Below are 23548 nucleotides of genomic sequence, written 5' to 3'. Positions count from 1 at the left end.
CAACACGTGGGGCGTGAGGTCTCCACAGTACATCGATGTTGTCGCCAGTGGTCGGCGGAAGGTGCACGTGCCCGTCGACCTGGGACCGGACCGCAGCGACGCACGGATGCACGCCAAGACCGTAGGATCCTACGCAGTGCCGTATGGGACCGCACCGCCACTTCCCAGCAAAATAGGGACACTGTTGCTCCTGGGGTATCGGCGAGGACCATTCGCAACCGTCTCCATGAAGCTGGGCTACGGTCCCGCACACCGTTAGGCCGTCTTCCGCTCACGCCCCAACATCGTGCAGCCCGCCTCCAGTGGTGTCGCGACAGGCGTGAATGGAGGGACGAATGGAGACGTGTCGTCTTCAGCGATGAGAGTCGCTTCTGCCTTGGTGCCAATGATGGTCGTATGCGTGTTTGGCGCCGTGCAGGTGAGCGCCACAATCAGGACTGCATACGACCGAGGCACACAGGGCCAACACCCGGCATCATGGTGTGGGGAGCGATCTCCTACACTGGCCGTACACCACTGGTGATCGTCGAGGGGACACTGAATAGTGCACGGTACATCCAAACCGTCATCGAACCCATCGTTCTACCATTCCTAGACCGGCAAGGGAACTTGCTGTTCCAACAGGACAATGCACGTCCGCATGTATCCCGTGCCACCCAACGTGCTCTAGAAGGTGTAAGTCAACTACCCTGGCCAGCAAGATCTCCGGATCTGTCCCCCATTGAGCATGTTTGGGACTGGATGAAGCGTCGTCTCACGCGGTCTGCACGTCCAGCACGAACGCTGGTCCAACTGAGGCGCCAGGTGGAAATGGCATGGCAAGCCGTTCCACAGGACTACATCCAGCATCTCTACGATCGTCTCCATGGGAGAATAGCAGCCTGCATTGCTGCGAAAGGTGGATATACACTGTACTAGTGCCGACATTGTGCATGCTCTGTTGCCTGTGTCTATGTGCCTGTGGTTCTGTCAGTGTGACCATGTGATGTATCTGACCCCAGGAATGTGTCAATAAAGTTTCCCCTTCCTGGGACAATGAATTCACGGTGTTATTATTTCAATTTCCAGGAATGTATATTGACAATGCGGTCACAGACCCAGAAAAATTTTATTGAATGTGACAATGGCAACGGAAGCCTACGTTTATGTTAGCACGTCTGTTCACCAGTACAAATCTTCACAGCCCTCATTCACAACTGTCATTTCTGGACCTTGATCCACTGCAGTTGCCTCGGCGCCAGTTTTGGATGACGCCATTTTGCCATGCACGATATAATCTGAGGTGACGAAAGTCATGCGATAGCGATATAGGCCGGCCGGTGTGGCCGAGCGCTTCAGTCCGGAACTGCGCTGCTGCTACGGTCGCAGGTTCGAATCCTGCCTCGGGCATGGATGTGTGTGATGTCCTTAGGTTAGTTACGTTTAAGTCTATGGGACTGATGACCTCGGATGTTAAGTTCCATAGTGCTTAGAGCCATTTGAACCATTTGATAGCGATATACACATATACAGATGGCAGCAGTATCGCGTACAGAACCTATAAAAGGGCGATGCATTAATGGAGATGTCATTTTTACTTAGATGATTCATGTGAAAAGGTATCCGATATGATTACAGTCGCACAATGGGCATGAACAGACTTTGAACGCGGAATGGTAGTTGGAACTAGAAACATGGGTAATCGTATTCCGAGATCCACAGTGTCAAGAGTGGGTCGCAAATACCAGATTTCAGTGATTACCTCTCATCGCGGACAACGCAGTGGCCGACGGCCTTCACTTAACGAGCGAGAGCAGCGTCGTTTGCGTAAAATTATCAGTGCTAACAGACAAGCCACATTGCGTGAAATAAACACAGAAATCTATGTGGGGCGTAAATGAACATTTGCGTTAGGACAGTGCGGCTAAATTTGGCGTTAATGAGCTATGGCAGCAGACGACTGATGTGTGTACCTTTGCTAAGAATATGTCACCTGCAGAGCCTCTCCTGGGTTCGTGACTTTATTGATTGGGCTCTGGACGACTGGAAAACCGTAGCCTGGTCAGATGAGTCTCAATTTCAGTTGGTAAGAGCTGGTGGTCGGTTTAGAATGTGGCAAGCAGACCCGATGAAGCCATGGGCCCAAGTTAACCAGCAAGGCACTGTGCAGGCTGTTGTTGGCTCCATAATGATGAGGGCTGTTTTTATGTGGAATATGGATCAAATGGCTCTGAGCACTATGGGACTTAACTTCTGAGGTCATCAGTCCCCTAGATTTAGAACTACTTAAACCTAACTAACCTAAGGACATCACACACATCCATGCCCGAGGCAGGATTCGAACCTGCGACCGTAGTGGTCGCGTGGTTCCAGACTGTAGCGCCTAGAACCGCTCGGTCACCCCGGCCGACCCGATGGCCAATGATTTGCCCTATTGAACGTCAGGTAAATCACTCCGTTTTCGCATTACTACAAGGACTGCATTGTTTTCAGTGCGTCAACCCCCCTCGACACGATTTATATACCCTCCACTGCTAGTGCTGCCATCTGCCGTTCGTGAGTGGTTACTGCACGTTGACGTCGAATATAGGCGGTAGTCACCTTAATGTGACTGAACCGTCTATATTCATAAAAAAAGATATGCATAACAGGCTACTGAAGATGCTTGACAAATAAAAAGAAGTGAAACGCGTATGATACAACACAAACAGGCTTTCATTTAGTTTCATAGTTAGGTAAAATCACCAAGAAGATCGCACAACGTTACGTCACATTGGACATTGAGAGCTGACGTTAGTATTTCTTCCTGATTGATGGAAACGAGAGCAGAAAGCAGTCGGCTTTCACCGTGAGGTTGACCGCCGGGCGACCCGGTGATGCAACAGATGCTCGCGGACCTTGCGAGAGCCGAGCTGTTACGGAGGCGGCCTGTAAACCGGCTGGCGGCTGCGGGCCTGCGGCTCTGTAGAGGCGGTAAACACCAAACAGCCGGCGGCGGCCGTCAGCGGCAGAACGGTGCGACCTCTGGAGGCCGGGGCGGCGCGGCGCCTGCTTGTTCATTCACCTTGCGGCTCAGCGGCGCGCAGGCCAGTGTTTTGCTCCGGCTGACAAGTAACGGCGACCGCCGCCGCACTTCAATTTCCCTCACAAAAGAGGTTTCCCAAGGTTGCGCTCTGTACAGCGCGTACCACGTCACGTCTACTGTCGTGGCATTTCGTAAACAGTTGCAGGCGGAGAAACGAGGTTACTGACAAGTGATAGTAAGTAAAGGGGCGACCTACTCGTGTCCCCTAACACGCAGCGTGGTGGATTGCGATACAGAGGTGTGAACGAGATCCGGATCGAATCCGAGCGCGACATTAATGAGCGTCCGATTGGTACAGCGACTAGACAGCGTGTGGTTTTAACGCGGATTGTATGTACTGCTTCCTCGTTTAAGAAAAAAACAACGCGTTAGTGGTTAATTTCACAATAAAATTCAGTTGTCAGTCGCGTAGGTTCGCCTGCTTAGCTGAGTGGTAACGTGTTTGCCTCCCTTGCAGCGGGCCCGGGTTAGATTTCCGGCCGGGTTGGAGGTTTTCTCCACTCGTGAAGTGGGTGTTGTGCTGTCTTCATTATCACTATCACCGACTCGCAAGTCGCGCAATGTCGCGTTACCTGAAATAAGACTCGCAACTCTGCTGCCGAACTCCCCCGGATGGGGCATCCAGGCCATCAGTACCACACGCTCATTTCATTTTTTGTCAGTCGCGAACATATATTCATTTCGCCTTGCCGGTTTGGATAAATTAATGTTGAATTGTGCAGTAGTGGTGATTCGCAACAGACTGAAGGAATGCAGGACATTTAAATAAATTGAAGCATGACGTATTGCATGACTGGGAATTTTCCGCCAGAAATTTCAAAGTCAAGGTTTATAACATAATATTCTTCTCGACTCTATTTTCCTTGCAAAACAACATGCCTGGTCTCAAAGTAACATGATGCAAATGAACAACAAAGTTACTTGCTAGAGGTTGTTACCCGCTTGATCAATATCGTAGACTTGACGTTTATTTTTTACGGAGACGATGGAGCTTCTAGACAGCGTTAATCTTCACAGACGTTTATTTGAGGGCGAAAAATCACTTTAAGATCGAAATGGGCCTTTACGACCTAATGCGATTTAAAACTGGTATACATAGAGTACCATCTTTTAACACCACAAAATGCTCAGCTCCAACATTAATAGGAGGAGGAGTCTTCAAGTTTCAGTGCCAGTACACATACAAATCCCCGTGTCACAGTACCGTAGCACGCCGCTAGGGGTGAGAAAAGAAAATGACGCTACCCATTAATGAAGCGGAGTGCGCATGTGGTAATTTTCATTTTATTTGTAGGAGTAGAACGCTGCAACAATCCATGAGGAGTTGAAGAAACTGTACAGCAACAATTCAGCATCATGTGGCATAGTGGCAGGTGGCGGAGAGGCTTCCATTGTGTTTCAACAAGTTTGCATGACGAAGAATGAAGTGGCAGACTTCCTTTCAGTGAAGAACTGGGAATCGCACAAGGAATGGTAGGCAAATATAGGTGATAATAGAAATATGAAAATCAGTCAGGGATGAGTTCTCAACACCTTGGACGACTTTCTAAACACACCACAGGTCTGTGTATGAAGATAGTAACTGCTCTCGAAAGAACAGATACCATTGGTGACCGTGCAGCTTCTCTAGAATAAATGATAATTAATTGAAGCCCTGAGCTGCCGACAGGTGTTGTTGATATACCTCGATGGAGACAGCTGAAAATGTGTGCCCCGACCGGGACTCGCTATTCATCTGTGTCCTCGATGGCCCAGATGGATAGAGCGTCTGCCATGTAAGCAGGAGATCGCGGGTTCGAGTCCCGGTCGGGGCACACATTTTCAGCTGTCTCCATCGAGGTATATCACAACACCTGTCGGCAGCTAGGGTTTCAATTAATTATCACCGAAGTTTGCTGCCCATTGGTTTCCCGACTGCTCACAGACATCAGAAAGCGGAAATGCTGCAGGTGTGTCCGGCCAATCCAGATGTCTTCTGTAGCCGCCTAATCACCTTGGGTGGGTGCCATGTATATCACTACGTTCCCCAAACAAATGAGCAAAGAAAGCAATAGAAACATGTGGACTCACCACCACCGAAAAAGCTGGAGATGAAACTTCATTACAGAAGGTGATGCTGAGTGTGTTCTACGATTGTCATGGTCTATTTTTGACAGATTATGCTCGTAAGGGGAAAACCATTGCAGAAGCATACAGCCGAAAACTGCAGTCGAGGTTACAAGAGGCTATGAATACCGAGTGCTAGAAGGTGGTGTCCTTACTCTATAATGCTGTAGGTCATTCTGCACGTGTCACAGTCACTCAAGCTGTTTTTGTAGGCTATCAGGTTTTGTTTCAACCCCATATTCTCACGATGTGGTACCCAGTGGCTTCTCCCTCTTTCCTCGGTCGAAGAAACCATTGCATGGAAGACATTTTGAGAGTGACGACGAGGTGATATCAGCGAAAATATAGATTTCTACAATCAAGCAGCCACAACGTAAGCCATCGTTGGGAAAGATGTGTCGCGTTGACAGATAAATGTCACCAAGTTTCGTAGTTGCAGCTCGATTCTCTCGAGGTGGTAACTCAAACTTGATAACTACTATTCGTATTTTTTGCCAGAAGAAGCCCGTTGAGGCTCGATTGGAGGCTGCACGAGGTGAATGGGCACTAGGAAGCGAGATGCTTTGCTTCGCTTGTGTAGCTTTCGGTCGTGGAGGAGCGAGAGGCGGAAGTGAGGGGAGAGAGGCGGCGGGCGCGTAAGCAGCAGAGTCTGGGGACGCCCACAGCCTGCAGAGCGGCGGCGGCAGGACGGCCGCCTCCACCTTGGCCTTCGCGGACGGCTGCTTTTTGCGCGGCGGTCTCGCCGCCTTTCACGTGACGCGGCCGGCGCCTCGCCGTCTACAGCGCTCACGTCACGCGCCGGCAGTCGCAGCCAGGAAGAGACCGGCACCGCGCCTTCTGTACGCTTTCAACCGAGGGCGGCGGGGGCGCTTACTGCGACGGCAAGGGATAGACCACAGCCAGAGCTTTAGCACCACGTTCACATCGAGCTAGATTAAGAGAGGCGGAATAAGAGGGAAGCGGACGCGGATAGAGCAGGAAATTCACTGAGGCATTTAAAGGACAGGTCCGTTATTCGTCCGAAATGATTCACGGGTTCCAAATTCAGTACACTCTGGAAGGTTTAGAGCCGTGCTTCTGTCACAGAGGAGTAATCTACTCGTACAAGCACTCCGTGTTCAGGCCACGAGTGGCCTACCGGGACCATCCGACCGCCGTGTCATCCTCAGCTGATGATGAGGATAGGAGGGGCGTGTGGTCAGCACACACAACTCCCGGTCGTTATGATGGTTTTCTTTGACCGGAGCCGCTACTATTCGGTCGAGTAGCTCCTCAGTTGGCATCACGAGGCTGAGTGCACCCCGAAAAATGGCAACAGCGCATGGCGGCCCGGATGGTCACCCATTCAAGTGCCGGACACGCCCGACAGCGCTTAACTTCGGTGATCTGACAGGAACCGGTGTATCCACTGCGGCAAGGCCGTTGCCCTACTCGTACAAGGGGTGAACAAAAATATAAAACAAAGCGAGAAATGCATCCTTGCAGATGCTCACGAAGCCTGCAGGTTGCGGTGTTGTATTTGATCACGAACGGCACCTGTCTTCAATTCGTTGAAGTGTCTCTCGTGGTTAGAGCAGTGATCTGCGTAGTCGTAACTGCATAATCTCGACTGTGGGCAAATTGTTGGTACTCGTATGGCAAGTGGTTCCTTAACTAAGCTACGCCAAGTGGGTCGTGTTTCAACAGAGACCGTATCGGACACTTAGACGGCACACAAGGCAAGTGGAAAAACTTTACCCGCTAATTCAGAACGCGGACGAAAGTGTGTGTTGAGCGATCGTGACAGACGGTAATTGAAAAGGACCGTGGTGAAAAATAAAGGGACGACAACTGCAAATGTAGCTGCAGTACTTATTATCGCACTCGTGAACCCTGTCGGCGCCAAAACGATATGAGGGGGGCACCATAACCAGGAAATTGCAGGGTGATCTGAAATTCCAGAAACACTTAGCGGCGGTGCAAATGCCAAAAACAAGAAAAAGTGGTGCTCAAACCATTATACTCCGCAAGCCACCCAACGGTGTGTGGCGGAGGGCACCTTACGTGCCACTATCATTACCTCCCTTTCCTGTTCCAGTCGCGTATGCTTCGCGGGAAGAACGACTGCCGGAAAGACTCCGTGCGCGCTCGAATCTCTCTAATTTTACATTCGTCATCTCCTCGTGAGGTGCAAAGAGGGGGAAGCAATATTTTCGATCGTCATCCAGAAACGCACCCTGTCGAAACCTCGACAGTAAGCTACACTGCGATGCAGAGCGCCTCTCTTGCAGAGTCTGTCACTTGAGTTTGCTAAACATCTTCGTAACGCTATCACGCTTACCAAATAACCCTGTGACGAAACGCGCCGCTCTTCTTTGGATCTTCTCTATCTCCTCTGTCAACCCGACCTGGTCCGGATCCCACACTGATGAGCAATACTCAAGTATAGGTCGAACGAGTGTTTTGTAAGCCACCTCCTTTGTTGATGGACTACATTTTCTAAGGACTCTCTCAATGAATCTCAACCTGGCACCCGTCTTAGCAACAATTAATTTTATATGACGATTCCACTTCAAATCGTTCCGTACGCATACTCCCACATATTTTACAGAAGTAACTGCTACCAGTGTTTGTTCCGCTGTCATATAATCATACAATAAAGGATCCTTCTTTCTATGTATTCGCAATACATTACATTTGTCTATGTTAAGGGTCAGTTGGCACTCCCTGCACCAAGTACCTATCCGCTGCAGATCTTACAAGGGGTGATGTGACAATTCATCTTCGTGGTCACAAACCTAGCTCTGGATCATGCGGCCTATGTCAACAGGGGCCATGTCGCCTTGGAACACAGCATCACCGTTGAGAACAAACATTCTACCATGGGATGGACATGATCAGCGAAAATGGTCAGATAATCCTTGGCGGTAAGGCGATGACGCAGAGTAACCATGGGGCGCATCGCCGAAACCCCGTTATCTTTGATTCTTGTGGCGTAAGCTCGACCTGAAGTTGGGAATAGTGTGGAACAGGAACAACACGTTTGTCCGGCCTCTCAACAGACACCCCTTTGTTTGGGTTGCACCAACGGTACGGCTACCTGTACCGCTGAGGCATGCAAACCTCCCCACCAACGGCAAGGTCCATGGTTCTTGGGGGGCTACCCCCTGTAACTTCCTCAACTGTACCGCTTTGGTTCGTTGTCGCTACTTTTCTCTCTCTCTCTCTCTCTGTTCTATTGCATGGTACATATGATGGTATTTTCCAACGGTGGCAGTTACAGCGCTACGATTTGTAACTTGTTCCCCTTAACACTTCCGCTGTTCTCATTAGTACTTGATAAAACTTTGTAAAGCTGAGTTACTACGAGCGACAAGACAGTAAATTTCGCTGTGTGTCTATTTAGAGTAACGGTGAAGACACGTAAAATCGTGTTGTATCGAAACGTTAGTTATATAAAAGAACTGCGTTACAAAATTTAATTGGTAAACTATTTGTTACCCTTCCCAGCGTGCCGCTAATTACGGCTGAGGTACTTCCTTCCATCTCAATTTGGAACTCAACCCTCTACTCTCAACTTCTGGAACAGTGAACTTGAATTATTAACACTTTGTGGTAAATGTCACGCTTTTGTTACCGTTCGCCTAGAATGAATGCTGAGTGTAATAATGATATTTGCCCTTTTCCTCAACTTAATGTTGTGTGCCCTACGACCTCTCTGTATATCGAAGGTACTAATGACACATGACCATAATGGTTGGTAGGGTAAGGATAGAACTCCGTCTAAGAGTCTAATCAAGCCTGCAGGTTTGCATGCCATGCCACCTCCCTATAGACTGCTAGAACTGTGTTAGGCACTCATGAGCAGTTTCAGTCTTAGACGATTTCAGGAGTGCCTCAAGGCCGTTGCTGATTACAATTTGAATTAATGATATAGTTGATAACGTTAGAGGCTACATGAGGCTGCTCACGGATTATGATATTGTCTATTGGAACGTTGCAACAGCAGAAAGCCGTAGCAAAATGCATGCAAAACAGTAGAGGGTCGATGATTGGTGTGGGACTGGCCATTGACTCTGAACGTAAAGAAACGGAGCACATTTCGCACAAATAGGCGAATAAATCCGTTTATGCTCGAGTACACTATTGACTGGAAAAATTAAACTCCTTGAAGTATTTAGGACTGACCATCCGGACTGACCTAAAATGGAATGACCAAATGAAACAAAAATAAAAACACACGCCGAGATTAACTGGTAGAATCTTAAGCAAATGAAATTAATGCCCGAAGGAAGTGGCTTAGGAAACACTTGTTCCACCAATCCTTGAGTACCGTTCATCAGTCTGGGGCCGTAGCGAGTTGGATTAATAGAGGAGATAGGAAGATCCAGCAAAGAGCGGTTCGATTCCTAACGGGTCCGTTTAGTTGCTGCGAGAGCTTTACGGAGTTGCTCAACAAACTCTAGAGACAGACGCTACAAAAGAGGATTTGTGTACCACGGAAAGATTAATTGTTGAAATTCCGTGAATATTCCTTCCATGAAGAGTTGGGCAACATACTAGTTCCTTCCCGTATACATCTCGCGAAATGATAACGACGGAAAAAATAAGAGAGAATTACTGCATGACGTTGGTCACTTCTTATCAGTAGACAAGTAGGCCACTCGTCTGTTAATCGTCTCAATCTATATAGTGCGTCTTCTCATTTTTGACCGTCAGGTTGTTGACCAGACAGAAAGAGAGAATCCACTGGGCATTTTAAAAGAAGGTGTTCCGAAAAAAAAAGCTTGCTGTAGTATCCAACGGCAGGGATAAGTATAATACTCTACCGACGTTGAAGTAATTGGAAATTGATGCTGCTTACGGAATTGGCTGTGATACCTAACCATCCTGATATTTATCTCTTATTAAGCCACGAGAAACCTGAAACAAGATGGCTGGATGATGATCTTAATGTCACTAGTTGTGACTATTAATCCATCACTTTAACTACTTCATCATGTCGCTGGTGTAGTCGTATAAAGCCACAACCAACCCCCACTTTCATTGTCCTGGGGCATCGAACTTCAAACATGATTTTCTTTTGTCGTCGTACCAGAAGAAATTTGTCGACAGAGAAGTAAATACTTTACCTCCTGCTCAACAGACTATAGTACGTAGAGTTGTTTGAGACCATCAGATACACTCGAATCCTGTAGAGGCCTTGAAGTAACAACACTGTGGCCTTGCTCCTAATGCAATCGAACAGCTGTCCTCTGTGGAGGTAGTCTAGATGTTACTGATATACGCAACAACATAAAGTGGATAGCCTGAGGCACGAGAAAACAGACGGCGTCACCAGGTGGCCGTCGCGACCGACACAACTTGCGACACGTACAGAGTACCTGCTCCACTATGTACACAATGTTATTTTCATGTGCTTGACGAGTGGTCGTACAGAACGTTTAAGAAGACAGTGTTCGAGAAAGTGTGTCGTGTTGGAAACAGCAATAACAGCTCTGATCATTGGCAAAAGGGACAAAGCATTGTCCAAAATATGAATTTGATTTGCTTGCCGAAGAAAATTCAGAAAAATAACCACAAACTAATGGTAAACTTACGAAGAAAATAACTGATGATTTCATAATGTAGCAGTGTCTCCAAATCCTCAGACAGCAGACAAAGCGATACAATAAAAAACGGAAACTTCGAAAACAAGAAACCTAGGATGACGTCGTGTGGCCGTGATGTGTGCTTAGTTTTTGGACGACCTCGACGTACCACCACTGGAAACAACAACATACCGGAAGACTTCCGCATTTGTGTAGCTGCCGTAAACACCTGCTATCTCAAGGTCTTGAATCTAGAGCGGCGTATTAGGATGACAAGTGCAATACATTATCTGCTTGCGTGCTCCGCAACAGCTGATTTCTCATCTTGATATGATTTTGAATAAGAACGTACTTCCACTTACGAGGAGTTAAGGAAGCGCATTCTAAAAAATAAATAAATACGTAAATATATAAATAAAAAGTAAACTTTGCGTTTCCCGGTCGAAATCATACAACGCCGACGGCTTCCCAAAATTTTACAGCCCTATGTTGTCACACAAGGTTGCAACAGACTGAAGAACTGAGGTGGTTGTTGACGGCTCAGCACAAAATGGAGGTCCGTGGGTCACAACTCTACTGCATTCTCCACCCTGTTCATAAACAAAAGAGCGATTTCAAGCTCTCTAAATCCATTTCTTCAGAAGGAAGACCACATCGTCGTCTTAATCTACATTTTCGCTTGCAAAACGCTGGTTCTACTGTAACATTACAGCCACTTTCGGCTGCAACATAAAATAGCTTGAAATTATCCATCGGTATTGACATCGGTCTCATACTTATATTTACTTTTCAGCTTTCTTAGCATAATTCAAATTTTGCCATTATAGGAAGTCAGTATCACTTCTTATTCACAGTGACATGGTGGGTTACGTGGGGTCGGCTTCCGTGACGGGACCCCACAAAGCACGATGCAGAGTATCGCTCAACTTCTCGAACATTATTTTCAGAGGCAATCTGTAGCAATCGATGCACAATATAAAAAGTCCTGGTACCGTTAATATTTTCAATTAAAAGAGACGTTTTAATTAATACTGATTAATTAAATCTATATTGGAACCATCGTCTACTTACGACACAATTTGCATTGCAAAAATCTGAGGCGATATTTCTGACTTGAGAATAAAATACAATCTTTTTATACATATATCAGCCACATTTTGTTTAATTTGTTTTGTGATATTTTTGTAGTGAATTTCGATTTGTGTGTTTTTAGCCCTACTATCCTCACGTTCACCTGGTTCAGTCATTATAACACAAAAATTATATGTATGCATACAGAATCGGGAATCTGTCAGGGCCACCGAATTCTATTTTTATCCACAGAATCATAGAGAAAATTAACCTTCTGTGTCGATGGAAATTGGACAAATGACAGTTTGATTCATAAGACGATTTTGTTATTCTGATTTAGCGTTTTATGCCATAACAATACGCATAGTAATGCTTGACGTCCAGGAATAGAGAAAGCGGTCTTTATACAATTTATGAACTTTTTTTTAAATTTACAAAAATCTTTTAATCCTTAGACCGTATTTACATAAGTCAATTAAAATAAGCTGACAAGCTAGTTTCGGTTGCAAGCAAGAATCATAATCAGGTCATCAACAGGAAGCAGTTAATTCCATAAATTATCTGGGAGTAGACATTAGGAGTGATTTAAAATGGAATGATCATATAAAGTTGATCGTCGGTAGAGCAGATGCCAGACAGATTCATTGGAAGAATCCTAAGGAAATTCAATCTGAAAACAAAGGAAGTGGGATACAGTACACTTGTTCGCCCACTGCTTGAATAATGCTCACCAGTGTGGGATCCGTACCAGATAGAGTTGATAGAAGACATAGAGAAGATCCAACGGAGAGCAGCGCGCTTCGTTACAGGATCATTTAGTAATCGCGAAAGCGTCACGGAGTTGGTAGATAAACTCCAGTGGAAGACTCTGCAAGAGAGACGCTCAGTAGCTCGGTACGGGCTTTTGTTGAAGTTTCGAGAACATAACCTTCACCGAGGAGTCAAGCAGTATATTGCTCCGTCCTACGTATATCTCGCGAAGAGACCATGAGGAAAAAATCAGAGAGATTAGAGACCACACAGAGGCATACCGACAATCTTTCTTTCCATGAACAATAAGAGACTGGAATAGAAGGGAGAACCGATAGAGATACTCAAAGTACCCTCCGCGATACACCGTCAGGTGGCTTGCGGAGTATGGATGTAGACGTAGATGTAGATGCATATACGAAATGCAGGCTGAATACGAGTTGGATATATCAGTCATCAAGCTGCGACATGCGTTGTGTAGAAAGCATCATGAATAAGAAAACATTTTCTGAACAGCGACAACAAGACTGAACCAAGCTTTATACTATGTTCTTACGAGACGCAATTTGATATGGACGGTTTATTCAAGCTGTGTCTCGTACAAGTATGGTGTACAGCGTGGCTCAGTTCTGTTGTTGCTCTTCAAAAAAATTTTTCTTCTTCATGTTGCTTTTTACACGGACGCATGCCATAACGACTGCCATATTCAGTTTGTGTTCAACCAGCATTTCGTTTACGCATGATGTCAAGATTGTTGCTACTTACAACCGAAACGAGATAGTCACCTTATTTTGTCTTATGTAAATGCGATCTAGGCATTAGAATATTTTTATAATTTTTTTTAAAGTTTTAATAAATAATACGCATAGGTAGATCTCAATGTTTTAATATAGTGAGCTGCTTCCATTAACCACGTGAAAAATGATACAAGCAGGAAATAGAGCGTATTACGCGACGTTAAGATTCTCTAATTACAAGAGCAGCAAAGTGAAGTGTATGGTCTTCTCTCGTATTACCTATTGTTGCGTAAAGGTGAGTAATATAAAGAGGCATCTATAAACAACCCAAAACTTTTTAGAGAAAAATTCTGAGAAAAATGTGTGGAGCTGTGAGAGCCAGAGGGTTGGGGAATATGCTACAACTATGAATTACAGCAGCTATATAGGGGAAAGGCACAGTAAAAGTTATAAAAATTTGATGTAGACTACGCTGGTCAAACATATGGAGAGGATGATGGATGAAAGGATAATCAAAGGAATCATGAAAGTGAATGTGCATGTCGTGTGACTAGGGCCTTCCGTCGGGTAGACCGTTCGTTGGGTGCAAGTCTTTCGATTTAACGCCACTTCGATGACTTGCTCGTCGATGGGCATGAAATGATGATGATTAGGACAACACAACACCCAGTCCCTGAGTGGAGAAAAGCTCCTACCCAGCCGGGAATCGAACCTGGGCCCTTAGGATTCAGCTTCTGTCGCGCTGACCACTCAGCTGCCGGAGGCGGACATAATGAAAGTAAAACTCTATTCCACTGGAAGGTAGGACCGACGAAGCGCAAGTCGCCTGGACAATGTGTTGGCTGAACTTACCAAGGTGAAGACCCGAGGAGGGAAGAGAGAAATAGAGATGTATGGAGGCAGGTTGTTGAGGAGGCCGAGGATGATCAGGGGTTGGACTGCCAAAGAAGGAGAGGAAGATGAAGGAGATCCAAACTGTGTCGTTCTGTTCTTGGGACTGCGTCCTCAATAAATCCGTTGAAATTAGGTTGGAAGAGAACCGTAGCAATAGTAACATAGGATTTCCATTGAGCAATTCAAAGAACCCCATTGCAGCAGCCATCAAACAACAGTTCTCTTTGCCTCTTTTCTTCACGGCTTCAGAAATCGCATTCCCTTCTCTAGACTGTCGCGGCCTTAAGGTGGTGAAGGCGTACAGCCACGGGGCAGGACCAGACAGAGGCGGTGGCATTTGCCGCGTTGCGCCAGCTCCGGAGAGGGGCGGCATGCGCATGCGTCACCTCCTCCCGGGATCTGGCGGCGGCGACAGTTGAGTATCGCGGGCGCCGCTCACCCCGTCTCGCCGCAGACGGGCTGCGCGGCCGCTCCAGCGCGGCTCACGACCGGCATCTGTCTTGTCAGGAGGCCCGCCCACCGCCAATCTGCCCGTGATGTATGCGCCGACTGCGGCCCACCCTGTACTCCCGCACGCTCTGTGTTTAGCGGCCATGTATCTGCCCTAACGACGCCGTTTGCTGATGACCAATAACTTGTTTCAAAACCAACAGACTCTCCCTCTTACTTACTTCTAGCCGTGTATCTGTCCCAGTGATGACGGTTACTGATGGCCCGTAACCTGTTTAGAAACCAACAGACTTACGCGCTGACTCGATTCTAGACGTCAGTTGTCGAAGTTCAAGAAAAACAACGAGCAGTAATGAAACCATCATGTACGAGTATATTCCGTCAGTCAATGCACGTTACTGGAAGAGATTGATTCAAATTCAGTCAACCACACTTCGATTCACTCAGTTTCCGTGGAAACTTTGAAGTGATTCTCAGGACGAATACCTTTCACAGAGCTCCATTCAGATCGTTCCCACACATTCGTACAACTGTGCTGGAGCGTCGCGTCTGCTGGTTCTGTTGAAGTCCTGTTGAGTGTTTCAGGAGAGAGACAAAGTAACTGCAGCAGTATACAGAAGATGCATGTTAAAAGAGAAATGCCTCGACATTGACTAAAGGAACAAAAATGTACCCGGACGGAAATTATACTTTACAAACTTTATGCCTCTAAAATTTCGTGTTTTAGAAATTTATTTGTACCTGTACTCCACAATCGATGTTACAGTGCACCACTGCCGCTTCCCGGTTCCCTGTTCCAGCCGCGAATGGTCCTCAAGTGGAACGATTGCTGATATGCCTCCTCCTGAACTCAAATCTCTCTTATTTTGCCTTCATGGTCTTTTCGCAAGATGTATACATAACAGGGAACAATATATTGTTTGACCCTCGTAGGAACGTACGCTCTCAAAATAAAGGCAGGAGGAAGGACGATTAGAGTTTAACGTCACGTCGAGAGTGAGGATACAGACGGAGCGCAACCTTGGCTTAAGAAAGGATGGGGAAGAAAATCGGTCGTGCCCTTTTCAGAGAAACCATCCCGATTAATGTAAATCACGGAAAACCTAAATCTGCATGGCCGGACGGGGATTTGAACCGTCGTCCTTCCGAATGCGAGTACTATCTGATGATGATGATGATGATGATGATGTTTGGTTAACGGGGTGCTCAACTGCGCGGACATCAGCACCCGTACACATTCCCACTCTGAACATAGCCCAATCTCTCCACTTTTATCAGTGATGATGGAATGATGAGGACAACACAGACATCCAGTGCGCGGGCAGAGAAAATCCCCAACCTGGTCGGGAATCGAACCCGGTACCCCTTGAACCATAGTTGGCAACGCTAACCACTAGACCACGAGCTGCGGAAGGTACTGCGTGCTAACCGCTGTGCAATCTCGCAAGGTACTCTGAGAATAATAACAGTCAACCGCAGTCTGATCCGCAACGTCTCTCTTGTAGCGTCTACCACAATGGGTGAATCAGCAACTCCCTGACGCACTCGCGCTTACTTAGCCAACTCGTGACTAAATTTGAGGGTGTTCTTCGCATCTTCTCTATTTTTGCTGTCAATCATACTGGTTAATGGCGCAGGCTGTCGAGCAGTGATCATATGGATCGCGAGAAGGCAGGAGAACAATAAACCAGGTGCATTTGAAGTGTGATGAGGTAGAAGAATATTAAAACTGAAGTAGCCAGTTAAAGTTTGAAATGCAGTGATTATGTAAAGAACAGCAAACGCGGTAAGGTTATGTAAAATAAGAAAAGAGTAGGTTAGCGCAAAAGTATTAAGGAAGGAGCAGTAGAGGCAAAGTTGTAAGAGGAGACTGCTAAGGACTAGAAAATAAAGAACAGATCATGAAGGGTGTTGCGTAGGGTAGGTATTTATAACTGAAAAAATTATCATAGAGTACGTGGAGGACTGTGCGGCACTAGTCAAAAAATGCCTCTTTAAAACATTAAAAATAATACATATACGAAATTGAAAATTGCAGCAACAAGATAGAACGATCCGAACGAATCCAAATTTGGAGGATGTACGAAACAGCGTACGAGGAAAGACTAGATAAGACCGCAAAACTAATGGGATCTTTCTTTATGAATCCGTATAGATCAGTACTATGACGAGCTTGCGTAGCGAAGAACTTTCGAACGAACTGGGAACGTGAAAAGCAGTATCAGTACACTTTGTCACAAACGGTCTAATGTATTCTCTGCATTGGGGTTAATCTGAACTGCAGCTACTACACCACGGACAATTTAGAGGACATTGAACTTTTCCTTCTTATGACAATCCCTCTTGCTATATTTCAGCGGGACAATACCGCAGCGCGCGTGGAGTGAAATATGTAAGCCTTCTTCTAAGAATGGTGGGTATTACTGCTTCCTAGGCTTACTTATTCTGCTGAGACGTTACGCATCAAACATGTCTACGATAGGATGGATGTAAAACACGTTTATCACAGTCCCGCAGCATCTATTGTTTCTCTGCGGATTCGCAGATAAATGGCGGGAAGGGAGGTCAAATGGTTCAAATGGCTCTGAGCACTACGGGACTTAACATCCGAGGTCATCAGTCCCCTAGAACGTAGAACTACTTAAACCTAACTAACCTAAGGACATAACACACATCCATGCCCGAGGCAGGATTCGAACCGGCGACCGGAGCGGTCGCGCCGTTCCAGACTGAAGCGCCTAGAACCGCTCGGCCACAGCGGTCAGTCGCTGGGCCCATCAACACCGACAATGGACTGTTGATGACTGGAAACATGTTGCCTCGTCGGACGAGTCTCGTTTCAAATTGTATGGCACGAATGGCTGTGTACGGGTATTAAGACAATATTAAAAATCCATCAACGCTGCACATCAGCAGAGGGCTATTTCAGCTGGTGGAGGCTCTGTAATGACGTGGGGCGTGTGCACTTGGAGCAATATGGGATGCCTGATTCGTCCAGATACGACTCTGACAGGTGACACAAGAGTAAGCATCCTGTATGATCACCTGTATGATTCATGTCCATTGTGCATTTCGACGGACTTGTGCAATCGCAGCAGGACAATGTGACACTCCACACGCCCAGAACTGCTGCAGAGCGGCACCAGGAACACTCTTCTGAGTTTAAACACTTCCGCTGGCCACCAGACTCCCCACACCTGAACATTATTGAGCATATATTGGATGCCTTGTAACGTGTTGTTCAGAAGAAATCTCCAACCCGTCGTACTCTTACGGATTTATGGACAGACCTGCAAGAATCACGGTGTCAGTTCCCTCCAGCACTATTTCAGACACTAGTCGAGTCCATGCCACGTCGTGTTGCGGCACTTCTCCGTGTTCGCTGGGATCCTACACGATATTAGGCAGGTGTATGAGTTTCTTTGGCTCCTCAGTGTAGTTCATCGCGTGTGCCCTATGAGGATGCGCTAGGAGAGTGAGTCACCTGAGAGCTATTGCTTTCGTGTTCACGTTAATGGATTTGAAATACTATCGACTACCCGGTAAATTCTGGAACAGCCTTATTGTAACGTTCCCTAGGGTACAGCTCGCCCCTGGAGCTGGTGCCGGCCCTTCGGCGCTGTGTCCGCGGTTCGAGTCTTGGTGCCGCCCGCTCTGCCTCCAGCGCCGGCTGCTGCTCCTTGGGAGGGCGCGCCCACGCTGCCCCGACCCAGTTGCGTCGCGGTTGCGAAACGGCCGAACGTAATACGCGCCGCGCCGAACGAAATCGGGGGCAGCGGATCCGGCGCTGGACGCGTCGCAAGGCCGGCCCGCCACACGGCGGCCACCACCCAGCGACCAGCACCCAGGCGCGCCCCGCACCCACTTTCACGCGCGCTTCCCAGCCGCGCGCACCGCTGGACCGTCGCGCCGTGCCCTACTGTTGCTATGCAACTGCAGTACCCTTCAGACGCGTGCCGGGACGGAGACAGCGATCCCAGGGTAACGAGAGAATACACTGTCTGATCGAAAGGACCCAGTCAGCTGATAGTGCAAATTAATGTGTCGCGTGTACACCCTTCACCGCGGCTTGAACTCAACAGGGAACACGCTCAGTGACGTGTCAATGTCTGTGGAGCAATGGCAGCCCATTCTTCTTCGAGAGCCGAGACCAGAGAACACACTGATGTTGGACGCTGGAGTCTGGAACGAGGTCGACGTTCTAACCCGATCCAAAGGTGCTTCATTGAGTTATGGTCGGGATTCTGCGCAGGCTATTCTATTTCAGGAATATTATCGTCCACAAACCATTGCCACACAGGTGTTGCTTTATAAAAGGGCGCACTGTCAATCACCGTCTCCGAACTGTTCCTCTGCTGCACCCAGTACACAATGCTGTAATACTATCGAATTTTGTAGTTTTCTTAGGCGTAATAAGAGAACCATACGCTAACCACGGAAAACACCCCAAAACCGTAACACCACCTCCTCTGTATTTCACTACTGGCACTACACATGAAGGAAATACTATAGACGTTCTCCAGGCATTTGCCAAACCCAAACCCTGCCACCGTATTACCAAAGGGTACAGTGTGATGCATCACTCTCCACATCACTCGCTTCGAGCCAGACACTGTCCAGTGGAGAGCTGTTTGCAACACCTTAAGCGTCGCTTGGCACTGATTTCTGAAATGCCAGGACCAAGAAGAGCTGCTCGACCGTTCTACCCCATCCTTCTTAGCATCTAGCGAACAGTCATTGTCCTAGTTGGACAGCTGGTAGCACTTTGGAAGTCACGAGCGATTCTTTCCGCTCATTTCGTGCGTTTTTTTTTTTACAACTGTCCTCCACAATGCTCGACGGCCCCTGTCCATTACTGCATGTGGCCTGCTTTATCCTCGTTAAGCTGTGGTTGTCACTTCGCGTTTCCACTTCACAGTCACGTCTCCGACAGTCGAATTGGGCAGATTTAGAAGGGTTGGTTCAAATGGCTCTGTGCATTATGAGACTTAACTTCTGAGGTCATCAGTCCCCTAGAACTTAGAACTACTTAAACTTAACTAACCAAAAGACATCACTCACGTCCATTCCCGAGGCAGGATTCGAACCTGCGACCGTAGCGGTCCCGCGGTTCCAGACTGAAGCGTCTAGAACCGCTCGGCCACATCGACCGGCTAGAAGCGTTGAAATGTTCATGATGATCTGTTGCTCAAATGACATCCAGCGACCTGTCCGTGTTCGAAGTCACTTATACCCAAACCTCCAGATGTCAGACACTCAGATCGGTACCAAAATTTGTATGTCGATACAGTATCAACCAAAACTCCGATTTAGTTCGTATTATGTGCTGTCGTCCAGCTGAACGGGCGTAAATGTTAATTAAAATTGAGACCAGAATTACGGATGCATGAAAGTGTTATATGGGACTATTACTACTTCCGCACATGTGATGCAATTGTTTCTTTGTTCTACTGTTCCGATTGTTTATGTTTATTCTGCGAAGCTACAAATCCACTAGCTGCTTCATCACGAATGGTGTCTGTTATGTCGCACATGTCCGACAGACACCACGCCTATCTATACAAATGTACTCTATAGACTTGCTACTTTGAAGTGACGAAGGGGAAGCAGACTGCCAAAAGAAAACTGCTGAAAACTCTGAAAAGTCCTTATACATGTCAGGAAAATATTCTCCCCTGCAACAGTTTTACGCGTAAACAATTAGAACAAATTGTCATCAGTGGGATTTGAGCGCAGGGCTTTCAACATGACAAATTCAAGTTCTATCAACTCATCCACGTGGGATCTACGAAATAGTTCTTCATAGATACGCCTTTCCGATGCTTCGTAGTTCTGGTGTAACTTTTAATTGCCGATTAAGCATGTTCTACTGGACGACTGCATACAGCACGAACTAAATCGGTGGTTTGGTTGATACTCTATCGACCTACAACGTTTGATACAGATCTGAGTGTCTGACATCTGGAGGTTTGGGTATTACCTCTCCTCACCAACCTGTTCTGGTGATACCGCTTCTCTACCGACAACACAATACTCCCCTCCTCCTTCTATACTGGCCGGTCGGCATTTCGTGACTTCTAGTGGTTCGCTTTACATAGAGATGTCCGCATGCTCTTGATCAGATTGTGTATTTTGTGTGTCTATATCCATCACATTGAGACCTGACTGTATACCTCAATGCGCACAGCGCTGTGTTGACTGATATTAAGCCAAGGTCAAATAAACTAACGGGATTAGGAATTCTGTCCGGGATAGCAAGTGACCTGAGAGTGGCTTTTCTATATCTACATTTGCGTTTTTATTTCGGAAGCAAGCGTATGTTGAGTGGCAGAGAAAACGTGTGTACCTCTGCGCTCGTTTTGTTCGAGGATGGGTCGCGGAATGTAAGATTGTCGGTACGCCCTATATAAATCTGAATTTAACTGATGACATCGTCCCACGTTATTGCCCGACATTTACATCAGAGGAAATATATGTAATGAATCGCATTGGAAAGGAGACTAAGGGTATTTGGAGAGTAAGCCTCGTCGCAATGTACTATGTTTTTATACAAACATGGTGTCCTACGTAAGCAGAGCGCAGTGACCTTCGTGTAACAAAATTTTTTAGCTGCATTTGTCAGCTTTGGCTCACACAAATAGTATATCATCTAACATCCATGTCACCCGAGACTGACAAATAGAACAAAAGAATTTCGTTAGCTCTCTTTTTTTTGCAGCAGCAACCTTTGGAGTTGGTCGAGCAATTCTGTGACTCTCTCGTGCAGGCTAAACAAAACGGTGTGAAATTCATAGATCCTTGTGTATTACCAATGCCGCGCGTTAACCAAACTTAACAAAGGTACACTAGACTTGCATTCGGGATGACGGCGGTTCAAATCCATGTCTGGCTTTTCCGAAACTGCTTAACCATTCCACTGTGTGTCCTGTGATAGGTTATCGGATAACCAGTGAGTATTTTCTGGAAGTTATTGTTATGTATAAATGTCCCACTGTTAAAGGGAAGCCTGCTAATGGTTTGCAAAATTCTTATAACAACAGCTTGCACCTGTAGGTCGTGCTGTCTCCATCGCTCATTGTTTATTCCCAACTCTGCTCCCTGTCATCATACCGAATTATTTCGCGCATGCAGATAGGCAATCCAATGAAGAAAGTTTTAACGCCGAGTGCTGTCGCGCCTTCCCGGACAAGAGCTGTCGATGAACTGTACACATGTACTGATGTCTGCTACGCCATTGCGGACAAAGAAAACCCTTTTGTTATCTGCGGGCTCACTTCATCATCATAGTCCCATTTTCTGTCAGAATTATGTGCGAACAACACTGAAAGAGTACTAGATGAACTCAGTCGCAATAGGTCGACAGATGCAGACGTTGTTGGGAAGTGCAAACGTCGCATGAGCCAAAGAAATTAGCTGATAGGAGCCATTGAACTTAGGAAGCGTACTGCACCAATTATCCGTCGGAGATACGTGTCATCTGTTGCTGACGGTCTTAAATTATATGAACTCTTACAGAAGAAGAAGACTTACAAATACGATGACTCTTGAGCTAAACGAGTGCAAGACGCCACAGTAGTAGGCGGAATGAAGAATCCCAACGTCAGTGATCATTTTTAGAAGGGGTACTTATCCAAATGTGCGTCATTACAGCATTGATCTCCTCTTTATCTATGTCTTACACACTGTTTTCAGGCATATTTAGATGATTTATAGTAGTTCATTGTAATAATGGCAGAAAGTTTTTTCGTTCATATATATATATATATATATATATACTTCACATGGTGTAGGATTTTCTCTTATTTCTCTAGGCCCCTCTTTCATCTACTCAGAGATATCTACGTAACTTTCCTCCTTTTATATTTTTAGTTACTCATTTGTATTAAAATATCTACTCTGTTGTAAAAATGTCCTACATATTAAGGAAATGCAATAATATCGCTGCATAAACTGTACTATCTGCTGGTCTGGCCAACAGAACAGATCGCACCGTCACACAGAAAAATTGCAAAGATGTCGTCGTCGATGGGACGCTTAAGTCTAAACTTCTGTATTTTTGAATCCATACAGTGCCGCAACTAAATATTCACGCGCTCGTGAGTTGAACAGTTCACTATCGACAGCAATACATGAATAGCCATTTTGCAGCGTGAACCAGCGTTGACGTCACTTGCTAACGTAAAATCTGATATAAATTTATCTATTTTAAATATTTGCGTACTGCGTGTATCAAGTGAGAACGGGGAACATCCCTATATTTGCTTGTAAGGAGTATGAAACCGCTTAAAAGCAACCCTAAAATGACTTGTGAATAGCAACATTGGTTTCTAGCCTAGAACGCTGATTCCATCGGATTAGTGTCACTTCCTGCTGCGCGTAGTAGTACTTTAATAGATGTTTCTACATTTCCTCTACACACTCTGAGAATTTATTGAAGGAACTAGTTGTACCATTTTACATAGGTACACGTGTCCATAAACTTGCTATCTCGTTACTATACATACAAACATGTGACATGGAGAATTACAATCTACGGCATTTTATGGGGGAAAAATAGATAACGATTTACGGTGACTTTTGTAAGTACTACATTTGTAACTACATTTCTGGTCTGGTAACAACAATGAAAGCTAAACGATAAACGGAACGTACAGTATTCACGACTTATGTTGTACACTTGGTGCGTTTTCTTCCAGAGGATGGACCACATCTCGTGCCAACAATACAACAGTAGTTACGACTGGGTGTTGTCACCGCATTAATCACATAATCACAAATGAAATAATTACTATAGTTACAGTACGTTATTATGGCTCTTTCACCCAACAGACACGGGAGCGCATAACGTGTTAGTTCCTCCACCACCGTAATGGTGCGTTACTGGAATGAAACCGTGTAATGTTTCA

General features: G+C 46.3%; 1 protein-coding gene and 1 pseudogene across 1 annotated transcript in view; both read right to left on the bottom strand.

Annotated features, from left to right (window-relative positions):
* The window catches only part of LOC124775479, a gene marked incomplete at its 3' end in the record, with an annotated part of 225567 nt that overhangs the window by 123009 nt on the left and 79010 nt on the right, over positions 1-23548 (bottom strand). The window lies entirely within an intron of this gene.
* On the bottom strand, positions 6480-6597 carry LOC124778876 (annotated as a pseudogene).

The sequence above is a fragment of the Schistocerca piceifrons genome, chromosome 2 (genome assembly GCF_021461385.2).
Source record: "Schistocerca piceifrons isolate TAMUIC-IGC-003096 chromosome 2, iqSchPice1.1, whole genome shotgun sequence".
Lineage (NCBI taxonomy): Eukaryota > Metazoa > Arthropoda > Insecta > Orthoptera > Acrididae > Schistocerca > Schistocerca piceifrons.
The sequence above is the reverse complement of the archived record's forward strand: the minus strand, read 5'-3'. Positions and strand labels throughout refer to the sequence as shown.